Genomic DNA, 13126 nt, shown 5'->3' with positions numbered 1-13126 from the left:
GGGTATGAATAAGTATTTCATTTATATCTCGCGTATGTGCCGCTGAAGAGGGGAACATTTCTTGTGAATTAACCCCGAAATTGGACCAATACGGTAATAACGAATTTTTTAGAGATTTCTATCGGTTTGTTTCGAGACGCATAAATTTAATGGTTATCGACAAATTTTTTGTTTCGGCGTATCTGGCATTAGAATTTTTCTTCTGCCCTTATCTTGTAAATTATATACATATACATATACATATATATATATATATATATATATATATTATATATATATAATATATATATATATGTATACATATATATATATATATATATATATGTATACATATATATATATATATATATATATATATATAATATATATATATAGATATATATATATATAGATATATATATATATATATATATATATTCCAGAGAATTAATAAACAGAAGCACTAAGGCAATAAATACGTTGCTTATTGTACGTAGTTGGATAAAAAAAAGAGAGAAGAAGATGCAGTGGTTTAACCTTGAGTAGAACCTTACGAATTATATGGGGGACAGCTTGCTGTAATTGAACATATGCTCATTGCAACTCTGACTGAGTTGGCCGAAGAGGGAAAGTGGTCCAACCAGCCCGTCTTTCTGCACAGTGTGCCTCTAGTAACGGGTTATCCAGTGTATTGGTCTGTCCATTTAAAGCTAGCAAACCATAATTTGAAGGAGATTAGGCTGCTATGTCTAGCCATATGGTCGCTGGACCATATAGACAGTCCCTGTTGTAGTTATTAGAATTGCAGTTATTACAAATGACAGTCAAGCTGTCTTCTATATCAGTTGGCTATAATTTCTTATATTCTTTCTTCACCAGAAGTACATTTTGTTTCTGTTTTATTTTGTTTATTATTTTTTGCAGGAAAAAAAGTGGTTTGATTGTTTGACAAGTTCTATTAAGATCGTTCAATTTAGTATAATGCAAGCGATCAAAGAAACTAGAAAAATGAATGTCGAAATTTGAATATACAATTTTGCTGTCGGAAAGCATCTGAGGGAAAGCGAGATAACACAACGCAGCTTTTTCTTCTTTTTCTTTTACATTGATGAATTGTTGAAGAAATTATACTTTTTAGTCTTGCTGTGTAGAAATACACATTAGTAAACAGAAGATATAACAGAATGATAACTAGCTGGCCAATCAGAATGCCACACTTTGAATCCCTATTGAGGTCAGTTGTACTTCTACAATGAAGTTTATTCGGGGAAGGAAAAGGGCAGAGAATGGTATCAATTTTTCTTTCAATAGACTTCGTTTGTAAAGTATTTTATTGTAGCATCGTTGTGTTTCAAGCGTCAGACGAACTGAAGTGATGCTCAGCGACACATTTGGTGGTTTAATCATTACTTGGAGATTGGAGTAAAAGAAGAGCAAAGAAAGAAGGAAAGTGGAATGGTTTACGCCTAATAACTTGTTAAAATGTTTCTACCAACCTTCAAGAATAAGGAAAGGAATAATCAGCCATTGAGGACACCACGTGTCGAATATATATATATATATATATATGCAGATAGGAGAAATGACTTCATGACCACTTCTCTCTCTTCATCTTCCCTTCTAAACTTCTATACATATATACACACAGACACACACACATATATATATATATGTGTGTGTGTGTGTGTGTGTGTGTGTGTGTGTGTGTATATGTATATGTATGTATGTATGTATGTATGTATGTATGTGTGCATGTATGTATGTATGTATGTATGTATGTATGTATGTATGTATGTATGTATGTGTGCATGTATGTATGTATGTATGTATGTATGTATGTATGTATGTATGTGTGCATGTATGTATGTATGTATGTATGTATGTATGTATGTATGTATGTATGTGTGCATGTATGTATGTATGTATGTATGTATGTATGTATGTGTGCATGTATGTATGTATGTATGTATGTATGTATGTGTGCATGTATGTATGTATGTATGTATGTATGTATGTATGTGTGCATGTATGTATGCATGTATACTTTATTGGGGAATAAAAAGGCTGCCATTGGTTACATGCGGAAATAAATCTCAGCAATTATCAATATGCCACATGAGACGTTGATACCCCTCTCGAGGTGGATATAAACACCTACATTAGTTATATTTATATACATACGCACACACATACACCCATCTATATATATATATATATATATATATATATATATACATATATATATATACGTAAATACATATATACATACACACGCATGTATATGTATATATATATATATATATATATATATTATATATATATATATCTTTATATATATAAAACTGAGAATGTTGTCTGTCTGTCTGTGTGTTTCCCTAAAACTTGAGAACTACACAACCAATTTCATTCGAATTTTACACATGCCTTACTTAGGGTCCGGGGAGTGTCATCGATAAAAAAAACTTTTGAACTTTTTGCCTAGGGCGAGCCCACAGCAATATCATATCTTCTCCAATACGATTCCCTAATACTTGAGAACTACACAACCAATTCCATTCAAATTTTACACATGCCTTATTTAGGATCCGTGTAGTTTCATGGGCAAAAGAAATGTTCAACTTCTTGCCTAGAGCGAGCCCATAGCAATATCATATCTTCTCCACTATTTCAGTATTACGTGTTAAAAGTGAAACAAAAACGTTTCTCTATTTTAACAATAAAAATAATAATAACAATTGAATTATATGTAGTAAGTAATAATTAAAATCAAACTAAAGTATAATATAATCGTAACATAACAAAAGTAAAAATAGTAATTGGTATAAAATTACATCAATGATTTGAACCTGAATAAGTGGTTTCATATTAATGGGAATAAATTAAAAATAAAATTAGCGTGCAGAAATGGAATAGTCCAGATGGATAATAAAAAGTTAAATTAAAGAAAAGACTATTGTCTATAAAGTATACAATGTAGAGAAAAAAGATTTGAACACATGGAGGAAAGCACCTTCGAAAAGTGTCTTGGTGCGACTATGAAAGGTATCTAATCAGAGGCGGTAAATTCGCCACAATAGAAGCAAGGTTCGAGTCAAGGGAGTACTCGACTCGAACTTGCAAAGTGGAAATATTTTATTTTTACCTTTATATCTGGGACGTAGGATGTCCCGGAAAAAATTTAAAATGTCCCTCCAGAAGTAGAGATAGGCTGGATTGTAGCCACACTTCTATACAAGAGGGAGGACAAGATACAATTGATCGAAATTACAAGGGATGGGCTAACAATTCCAGTCTGTTATATATTTTGAGTATTGTTATCACCAGCGATATCAAGATATAACTTTGTATTTTGCATTTTATGTGTAGATGTATATATATAGATGTACATGTAATAATTACACATATATATACACATATATACATGCACTAGCACTATGACCCGGCAACGACGGGTCTTTAATGCTAGTGTATATATAGTTATATTATGTATAAATATATCAGTACAAACAAGCCTGTCAATAAACATGTATGTATGTGTATATATATATATATATATATATATATATATATATTCGTATACATCTTACATATCTAGCCACACAGACACACCATATGACCACAGCACACATACGCATTTATGTGTGCGTGCGCTCACGTACGTACGTGCGAATATTTCAAGAACGACGCTATTTCAGAGACATAAAAAGAGCAAACGTTAAGAGACTGAAGACGTCAATAGCGATATAAAGTTTGCTATTTCTTACAAATTTATCGAGAATGACTTCGTGGCTGTGCAAGGTTTATGGCATATTCAAACTGTCGACTTGAATAGGACATTCACCCGATGAAACTTCAAAATTACAGTCATTAAAAGTGTATGCAGGTACATATACACATACGCAAACACGCATATATATATGCGCATACATACATATACACACATATATACTCGCATATACTGATATATATATATATATATATATTTATATATATAGGAGCAGGAGTGGCTGTGTGGTAAGTAGCTTGCTAACCAACCATATGGTTCCGGGTTCAGTCCCACTGCGTGGCATCTTGGGCACGTGTCTTCTGCTATAGCCCCGGGCCGACCAATGCCTTGTGAGTGGATTTGGTAGACGGAACTGAAAGAAGCCTGTCGTATATATGTATATATATATATATATAATATATATATATATATATATATATATATATATATATAAGTGTGTGTGAATATGTTTGTGTGTCTGTGTTTGTTCCCCTAGCATTGCTTGACAACCGATGCTGGTGTGTTTACGTCCCCGTAACTTAGCGGTTCGGCAAAAGAGACCGATAGAATAAGTACTGGGCTTACAAAGAATAAGTCCCGGGGTCGATTTGCTCGACTAAAGGCGGTGCTCCAGCATGGCCGCAGTCAAATGACTGAAACAAGTAAAAAGAGTAAAAAGAGTAATATGTGTGTGTGTATACGTATATATATATACACTGCGACAAAAGGATAGGCTCACAGATTGACCGACAGATATAGATAGATAGATACATACATACACACATACATACATACATACATACATACATACATACATACATACATACATACATACATACATACATACATACATACATAGATTTTTACGATATATATCTACATGAAACGGTGAAAATACGTAGAAAAGATGGCATCACTTTCGTTTTAAACTCCATATTTTTTTTACTCTGCTTCATTTTTAAATCCACAATAGTCTGGTTTTGTCATTAATAATCTCTTGATTCTTTTCCTATATTGTTCATGTTCTTCATCTTGTTGTAACCGTAGCAGTTTTTGTAACAGCAGCAGTACTAGTAGTAGCAGCAATAGTAGCAGAAATATTAGCAGCAGCAGCAGCTGTGGTTGTTTTTGTTGTTGTTCATGTTGTGCCGTTGAGTATTTCTTCATTTTTTTTATAAGCTTCTGTAATTTTCTATTCAAAGTAAACTGAATATATTCCATATTGACACCTACCAACGCCATCTTGCCGCTGGTGGCGCTGCTGTATCTATTTTTTATGGGGTTTTATATTTCACATGACGACTCTAACTTTCACTCACAGGTCACTATTATTCATCTGGTTTGCTTTTGTTTTTGGCCACAGTATTATTTTGTTTTGTTTGTGTTACTTTTTACTTTTATTTTAAGAGTGGGTAGGGTGGACGGTGGGGCTCGGTGTTTATTATTCTTGTTCTGTTTTTTCTTTGTTTTGTTTGTTTGTTATTTTCTTGTTTTTTATTCGATGTCTGCATTTTCGTTTTATTTATTTTTATTTTTTATTTTGCTTTGCTGCTTTTTCATTATTTTGTTCTTTATTTTTCTCGTGATGCAGCAACGTCAAATGCTTCGATCTGCAATGGTTTATAACAACAACAACAACAGCAGCAACAACAACAACAACAACAACAACAATAATAATAATAGTAATAATAATGATAATGATAATGATAATAATAATGATGATAGAAATAATAATAATAATAATAATAATAATAATAATAATGATAATGATAACAGCTGCAAAAATAATACTAATAGTAGCAACAACAATAGCAATAGTACTAATACTGACAATAATAATAATAATAATAATAATAATAATAATAATAATAATAATAACAACAACAACAACCACAACATTAATAATGAACTATAGTAATAATAATGATAAGAACAACCATAATCATGACAAGAATGATAGTAAAAATAACAATGGTGGTGGTGGTGGTGGTTCGTAGTGGGTAATGATGATGGTGGTGCTGATGATGACTGCTACTGATAATAATAATAATAACAATAAATAATAATAATAATAATAATATAATAATAATAATAATAACAATAATAATAATAATGATGATGATGATGATGATGATGATGATGATGATGATGATGATGATAATAATAATAATAATAATATAATAATATAATAATAATAATAATAATAATAATAATAAAACATATTGATGTTTATGGAGATTTCTCATGTCTGAAAGATCACACATAACAGGATATCAGTGTCTAGATAACCTGATTTCACTGCCACCCACTCCCCACTCCCGCCTCCAATATCTACACAAATACTAAATATCTCTAAAATAATCCATTTTCATTCTTTAGATCTCCTACAAAATGCAGGATATATACATAAATTCTATCATACATACATACATTTATATACACATAGATATGCATAGATATATGCATATATACATATATACACATATATACATACGTGCTTGCATACACATACACATATTTATATATATACATAATATATGTTTATATGTGTAACATTATATATATATAATGTATGCACGTATATATATGTATGTAAATATATTCATGCATACACAAACAGACATAACTACTCATATACATATGCATATTTGCATATGTGTATATATATATATATATGTAAATACATATATATATGTATGTATGTATATATAGATATATGTATATATATATATATTTGGGTGTGTATGTATATATATATATACGTGTGTGGGGGTGTAGGATAAGTGATGAGGAGGAGGCCGAGGTGGAGGGCGAGGGTGAGGAGAACGAGGAGGAGGATGACGACGACGACGAGGAAGAGGAGGAATAGTAGGAGGGCGTAGAGGAGGAGGACGATGATGATCGTTTCCAGCAGAGGTACATTGCTTATTTGTGGGAGAGCAATAGGCAATCATATAGACCCCAGTTTATGACTGCTATTCTATTCCATCGACCCCAAAAGGATGAAAAGCAGACTTGTCCTCGGTGAGGTTTCACTTCGTAAATAGCTACACCAAATCCTGAAATGCTTTTTCTCCTATGCTCTAGCAATTCTGCCAAATCATTCTTTGTCCCCTTAGAAAGCAATAACATATTACAAGGTCACGTATTACCTTAGGTGCAGGAAGGATACCGGAAAGGTAAAAGGTGGCTGTTATTTTCAGCGGAGAAAAAACAGACTAAGATACGAGACAGCAGAAGAAAAAGAAGACAATTTAACATAACTCGAGTTTAGGATTAATGCAAAGCATTTGATGGGGTTCTGTATCCGAGGTTATTGGGAACTCATCGATTTATATACAACCCTTATACTATTAGCTTACATCCACTACGCCGTGATAAATTACGAAACAACCATATTGGTAAAGCACAAACAAGGCGATTACTGAAACAGCCCTAACTCCATAAGAAAAGAAATCTTGCAGAGACGCTAAGCTTCCCCTCTGCATCGTTACCTTTCAATAAAATCTGTTGAATAAAACCATCATTGTTTTAAAATGGCTGCCAAACAACTATAAACTACATCCTATATGTGACCGGCTGCAGTATTTAAAAAAAACAAAAAATTCTTATATCTTATATGTTGTATTTTTGTTAATGGCATCTAAAACATCAGCAACAACAAACGGAGACGGCTGCAAAACTAGTTGAAACGAAAATGATTATTCCACAGAAATACCTAAAACTAATATGCATAAAAGTCTGGGACACTGTTTGTAATAACATCATCAATAATGACGACGTCGTTATTAGCATGCTCAAGCTATGAGACGAAACGAAATGGCCGGTGAGTCTCGTGTCGTTTTTTGAAGGTCAGACATATAATATCATTTGCCCTTCCTTAGTTGAGGAAAACTATGTTTTCCGTTTAACAGCCAGAACTTCCGTCAATTGCTCTTTTGAGGATATATTGAAAACTCCTCCGTATTTTTATGGTCAACACAGTTATGGTTTTTTTCTCTTTGCTCATCTTCAATGAAATCGTCAGGCTAGAAAGTCTAGTAACATTAACTTCTCTTTTAATCAAAGTGATTTTGTATCAGGTAAAAATAACGGAAGATTTTGCTAACTCCGTTGTTGTGTATGTTGTTTCCTGCTGTTTGTAAAATTGCCAATTAGCATCTATTCAGTTAGTGAAATTAAATGGCCTTTTATCGGAACCATTTCACAGAACCAGTTCGTTCGATCCGCCAAGAAAGCCGTCTTTCCGTGTCTTCTGTATGTTCTGGCGCTGGAGACATTGTAGCCGAGTTGAAGAAAAAAGGGTTGTGTCTCCATATGTTGACTACGTTTCTGTCACGGTACTGGACGCAACGGAAATCAGAGTAGTCGGTACCATTCTAGAGAAGGGCCAGAAGCGCCAAAAGGAGTACTCATGCGGTGGGGTTTGGACATCAAGCCCAACTGGATAAAAAAATATAGGTAAATATCGCCTGGAGGCTGTTTAGAAATTGTCTGAGAGGTGACTTTCCTCAAAAGACTTGGCAGAAGTAATTATTAGGTACATAGTTTTAGGGGTTCCTTCCAACGACAGCGTATATTATTCAGGAAATATATGCTCATATCTGAAGATTGAAGGGACAGGATTGCCTGTTGTCAATCGTCACTTCAAGGGCTGTAGTAGACGATATACAGACAGAAGGTTATGAATGATGACGACGACGACTGTCAGACAGGCGCAGGCGCCGTTCGTATCAGAAATCCTTCAGAACCTCTTTTCTTTCATCGAGTTGCAGACCCACATCATGTGTGGATTGAAATTGAGTATTCGGCATCTGGAATATTGCCTGACCCTCATTGCAGTCTACCAGCTGAACAATTTGGTCGATGGGAAGCCAACTTTTATATTCTATCGAAGATTGGCGGAGAATGTAAACGAAAATGTTCTGTGAGCGATTAGCTCTGGACATCGACGAAGAAAATGTAATGATTTTCATTTGAAGGATAAGAGACAATTTCCAAAAGTCTTTGACCTGAAATTTCTACGAAGAAGGAGACCGCGCCTATTCGGAATAAACCCCTGTTTTTTGGTTGTGTGCATCCATCAATAATTAACCAATTAATATTCAGATTACTCCGAGATAATTAATACTTCTTTATTTGCATTGTTTTGAATTAATTATGTATTTATTATCTCGTAACTTTGAGATTTCAAAGATGTGATTATTTATTTTTAGAATGACATTGTAAGGTAAGTGTAAGAGACCAGATCTGGCTAGCTTAAACGTAAAATAAGTAGAACATTTAGACCGGATATGGCAGGTTTAAGTGCCAAAGGGTTCTACCTGTCTGAGCTGTGCACGGAATCAATAAACTATTCGGCGTAGATCCATTCAGTGTCCATGAATTGTTTGTTGGTTTACGTCGAATTTAGAACGACGGAACGAGGGTCCGTTGTGAAAATCGAACCAAATCCTTTAATACATCACTCATCACAAATCTTCGGCAAAAACAGTTTCTGCCCCCCTTTTTTTTTCTCTTTTGTATTTTGATTCTTAATGTTCCCAACGTCTTCAACTCTTGTAACGAAGGAAAGAAACTATTCGTATTATTACTTTGAAAAAATCGACTTTGCAGTTCTTCCTTTCAGAGTCGATAAAATAAGTATCAGACGAGCATTGGGGCCCCTGTAATTGACTCCCCACCCCGCCTTAAAATTCCTGGTCATGTGCCAAATTCGGAGAGAATATTATTTCCTGAAGAATATGGAAGGAGAATGATGACAGAGACCGCTAATGCGAGATAGAAACGAAGAAGAGGAATATGATCACAACCAGGATACAAAGGATGACGTGATCAGGGTACTTCATGACAGAACGAAGGCGCCTGGCTCAGTAATTAGTATATTCGGCTGACAATCGTAAAGCCGCGAGTTCGATTCCCGAAGGCACGAAGAGTCCTTGAGCAAGACACTTTATTTCACGTTACTCCGGTGCACTCAGCTGGCAAAAATGAGCAGTACCTATATTTCAAAGGGCCAGTTTGTCACATTGTGTCACGCTGAATCTCCACGAGAACTATGTTGAATGTACGTGAGTCTGTGGAGTACTCAACCACTTACACGTTAATCTCACGTGCAAGCTGTCCCGTTGATCGGATCAACCGGAATCCTCATCATTGTAATCGACGAAGAGCCAGTTTTTTTTTATTACAGAGTCATTGGGAGGTGGGCTTAGGTGGCAGTGTAGTAAATGTCCATCCCCAAGACAGGTGAGTGTGTTCACTTTGATGTAAAGTGGTCCTTCCAAGTAAGAACAACTCACCTTTATGAGCAACATTGACAGCAGCTGAAACGGTACAAATACAACACCGGTTCATGTAGAACTTGCTTTTGTGGATAACCCCAATCCTGCAATAGACTAGGAATAAATTTATCTCTCATTTGCTTCACATTACTAAAAGGGAAAAGAGAAGACGTGTGTTAGTACAGATAACCTCTACGGGGACGCTCGACTTGCAAAAGATAGCAACCAATGGACAATGTCATTCCTGATATAGAAACACATTTGATCATAGGTGTGCTTGATGAGAACTAACCTGGGGTTAAACCACTAGAGTCGGTTATATTGATTCTTCTCATTCGTCAAGACTATTTGTGATGGAGGATAAAATATAACATTTACATGTTTATAGAAAGTTATGTATGTATTTATAATAGTTCAATCACATCGATTCGACGACGTTTTTCCTTTCTGTCTCCTGTTTGTTTATGTATGTTTTTATGTATTTATTTATTTTATTTATTCATTGACGATATTATGACAGAAAACTGGTTGAAGCGATTGTCTGTAATTCGTTGTCTGTCTTCGTTTCTTAAGAAGCAAGATTCTCTTAGGTTAGTCAGTTGTTTAATATAGCTTTTATTTAAAATATTAAGATGTATTTTGAGGGAAAAGTAACAACCATTGGTAGGAGATCGAGCGACTATTCCAGGGGTCGGGATACTTTTTTAACCAATCACCCCAAAATATATTCATTTACGCCGACGTTACCCCCTGTTTCGAAAGGGGGACAAACACAAATAGCGGGGAACGTTTTATTTTTTTATTTATTTAACTTATGTCTTATAAGTTCTCGTTATCCACCAAGAGTTTGATTTTTATCACACTTGGCATATACGACAGGCCCAGTTCAAACGCACTCGTAGCTGGGGCCGTTATTAGCAGAAGTACTCATCCTTAAAATACAAATCCTATCCTACAGTCTTAAAATAATAGACAAACACACTGAACAATCTCACAGAAAATATAGAAAGAGGCTAAATGATTATGGCTGGAATGTCTTTGATCATAGACCTATTCAACCAAGCCTGATCTGGTCTTATATTTGAACATAGATTTATTCAACCAAGCCTGACCTGGTCTTATATTTGAACATAGATCTATTTTACCAAGCCTGATCTGGTCTTATATTTGATGAGCTAGTACAATTGTGAGGACGTCAGAATAAATGTCTTATGTTTTTTCTCCCAGTTCTTTACGTTCTGAGTTCAAACCCTGCTAATGTCAACTTTGCCTTTCGTTCTTTTGCGGTCCATATAATAGATTATTACCTAAGTATCAGGGTCCACAGTATGGACTAGGACTCTACCGCAAAATTGCTGGCCTTGTGCATAAGTTACATACAACTACTCGAAATAGTTCTTGAGCAAGTGTCTTCCACTATAGTCCTAAGTCGTCCAAAGTCTTCAAATTGGATTTATGTGTGTGTGTGTGTGTGTACGCGCGCGCTTGTGTGTGTGTGTGTGTGTTTATGTGTGTTATTTGTGGTTATCCCGCACCACTGCTTGACAACCGCTATTGGTTTGATTACGTCCCCATAAAATAGCGATTCGACAAAAGACACGGATAAAATAAGCACCACACTTACAAAAACAAAAGAGGCTGGGGTCGATACCTTCGAGTAAAACCCTTCGTGGCGGCCCCCACCTCACCAGCATGACCGCAATCCAATGACTGGAAAAAGTAAAAGCTGAAACATACTGCTGACCTACAGCTGGTGCTGCTAGTAGGAAACGAACTTCTTGCCTGTTGCCTTATAATCCACTACACTACCTACAAACTACAAGCTCGGTACACTGAATCTTGCCAGCAATATTTGTAAATGTAAAGAATAACAACAAAGTCAACTGTACTTACTTGTATAAAATGAATCTCTACGACTTTCATGGGAGAGTTAAATATGAAACTAGGTCCCAAGGCAACAATTTAGTACATCATCAGAATCGAGCATTAAAGATTTTTCATTCAGATAATAGTCATTTTAAAGTCTGTGAAGTTTCACTTATTCTGTTAACCATAGTTGCACATTCACCACTATATTTTATGTTGCATGAATTCATTGTAAATTTATCTATCTGTATTCATAAATATATGTATACGTTTACAGAAATATATGTACCTCTCAATATTCATAAACATACGCGTGTGTGTAAATGCGTATATGTATCTATGTTAGAGTATGTACGAGTATGGATGTGTGTATGTTTGTGTGTACGTATGTGTGTATTTATGAATATACATATGGGCGCAAATTATATATGTATACATATATATACACCCCTATATATATATAGTAACATATATGTGCGTATATATACGTATGTATGTATGTATGTATGTATGTATGTATCTGTATGTATATATATGTATATATATGTATGAATATATATATATATATACATATATTATGTATGTATGTACATGTGTGTGTGTGTGTGTTTATCAGAATATCAGATATACATATGAATATATGCAAATATCACTTTTATACACGTTATAAAAACACGCTAGTGCAAACACACTCTCACACATCTACACACACGCACACACACACACATAAACACACAGAATATACGCAGAAGAAATGACAGATAGAAGAAGGGGCAAGCGACAGTGAGAGCGAGAAAGAGAGAGAGAGGTGGGAAGGGTGAGTATGCAGAAGAGACACAACAGATAAATACATAATAAATACATGAATGCAAATAAAATACCTGTATGCATACATTTACACACAACCGTATATATATATATATATAATATATATATATATATATATATATATATGAGAGACAGAAAGAGAGAAGGAGAGAGACAGAGTGTGTGTGTGTGTGTGTGTGTGTGTGTGTGTGTGTGTGTGTGTGTGTGTGTTCTAAGAAGAGGGAAATGACGCAACGTGTGTTAGAAATGGAGACAAACATGGCCGAGGCGATAAACGACGACATCTCGGTATTAAGCCTCTGCGATTCCACTCATAATTTAGTGTTTACATGACTTCGCTTTAACATTCCCCACGGGTATCTTCGTCTTCACTGATATATATACATATAACCTATTTACGGTG

General features: G+C 34.7%; 1 long non-coding RNA gene across 1 annotated transcript in view; it reads right to left on the bottom strand.

The window, feature by feature from the left end:
* Window positions 1-967: 967 nt before the first annotated feature.
* LOC118766568 overlaps window positions 968-13126 on the bottom strand; it is a 20872-nt gene continuing 8713 nt past the window's right edge. The window contains exons 2-3 of the long non-coding RNA XR_005002509.1: window positions 7456-7463; window positions 968-979 (exon numbers count right to left, since the gene is read on the bottom strand). This is a non-coding gene — a long non-coding RNA (uncharacterized LOC118766568). The remainder of the gene's footprint in view (window positions 980-7455; window positions 7464-13126) is intronic.

This window comes from Octopus sinensis, linkage group LG16 (genome assembly GCF_006345805.1).
Source record: "Octopus sinensis linkage group LG16, ASM634580v1, whole genome shotgun sequence".
In the NCBI taxonomy this organism is placed as follows: domain Eukaryota; kingdom Metazoa; phylum Mollusca; class Cephalopoda; order Octopoda; family Octopodidae; genus Octopus; species Octopus sinensis.
The sequence above is the reverse complement of the archived record's forward strand: the minus strand, read 5'-3'. Positions and strand labels throughout refer to the sequence as shown.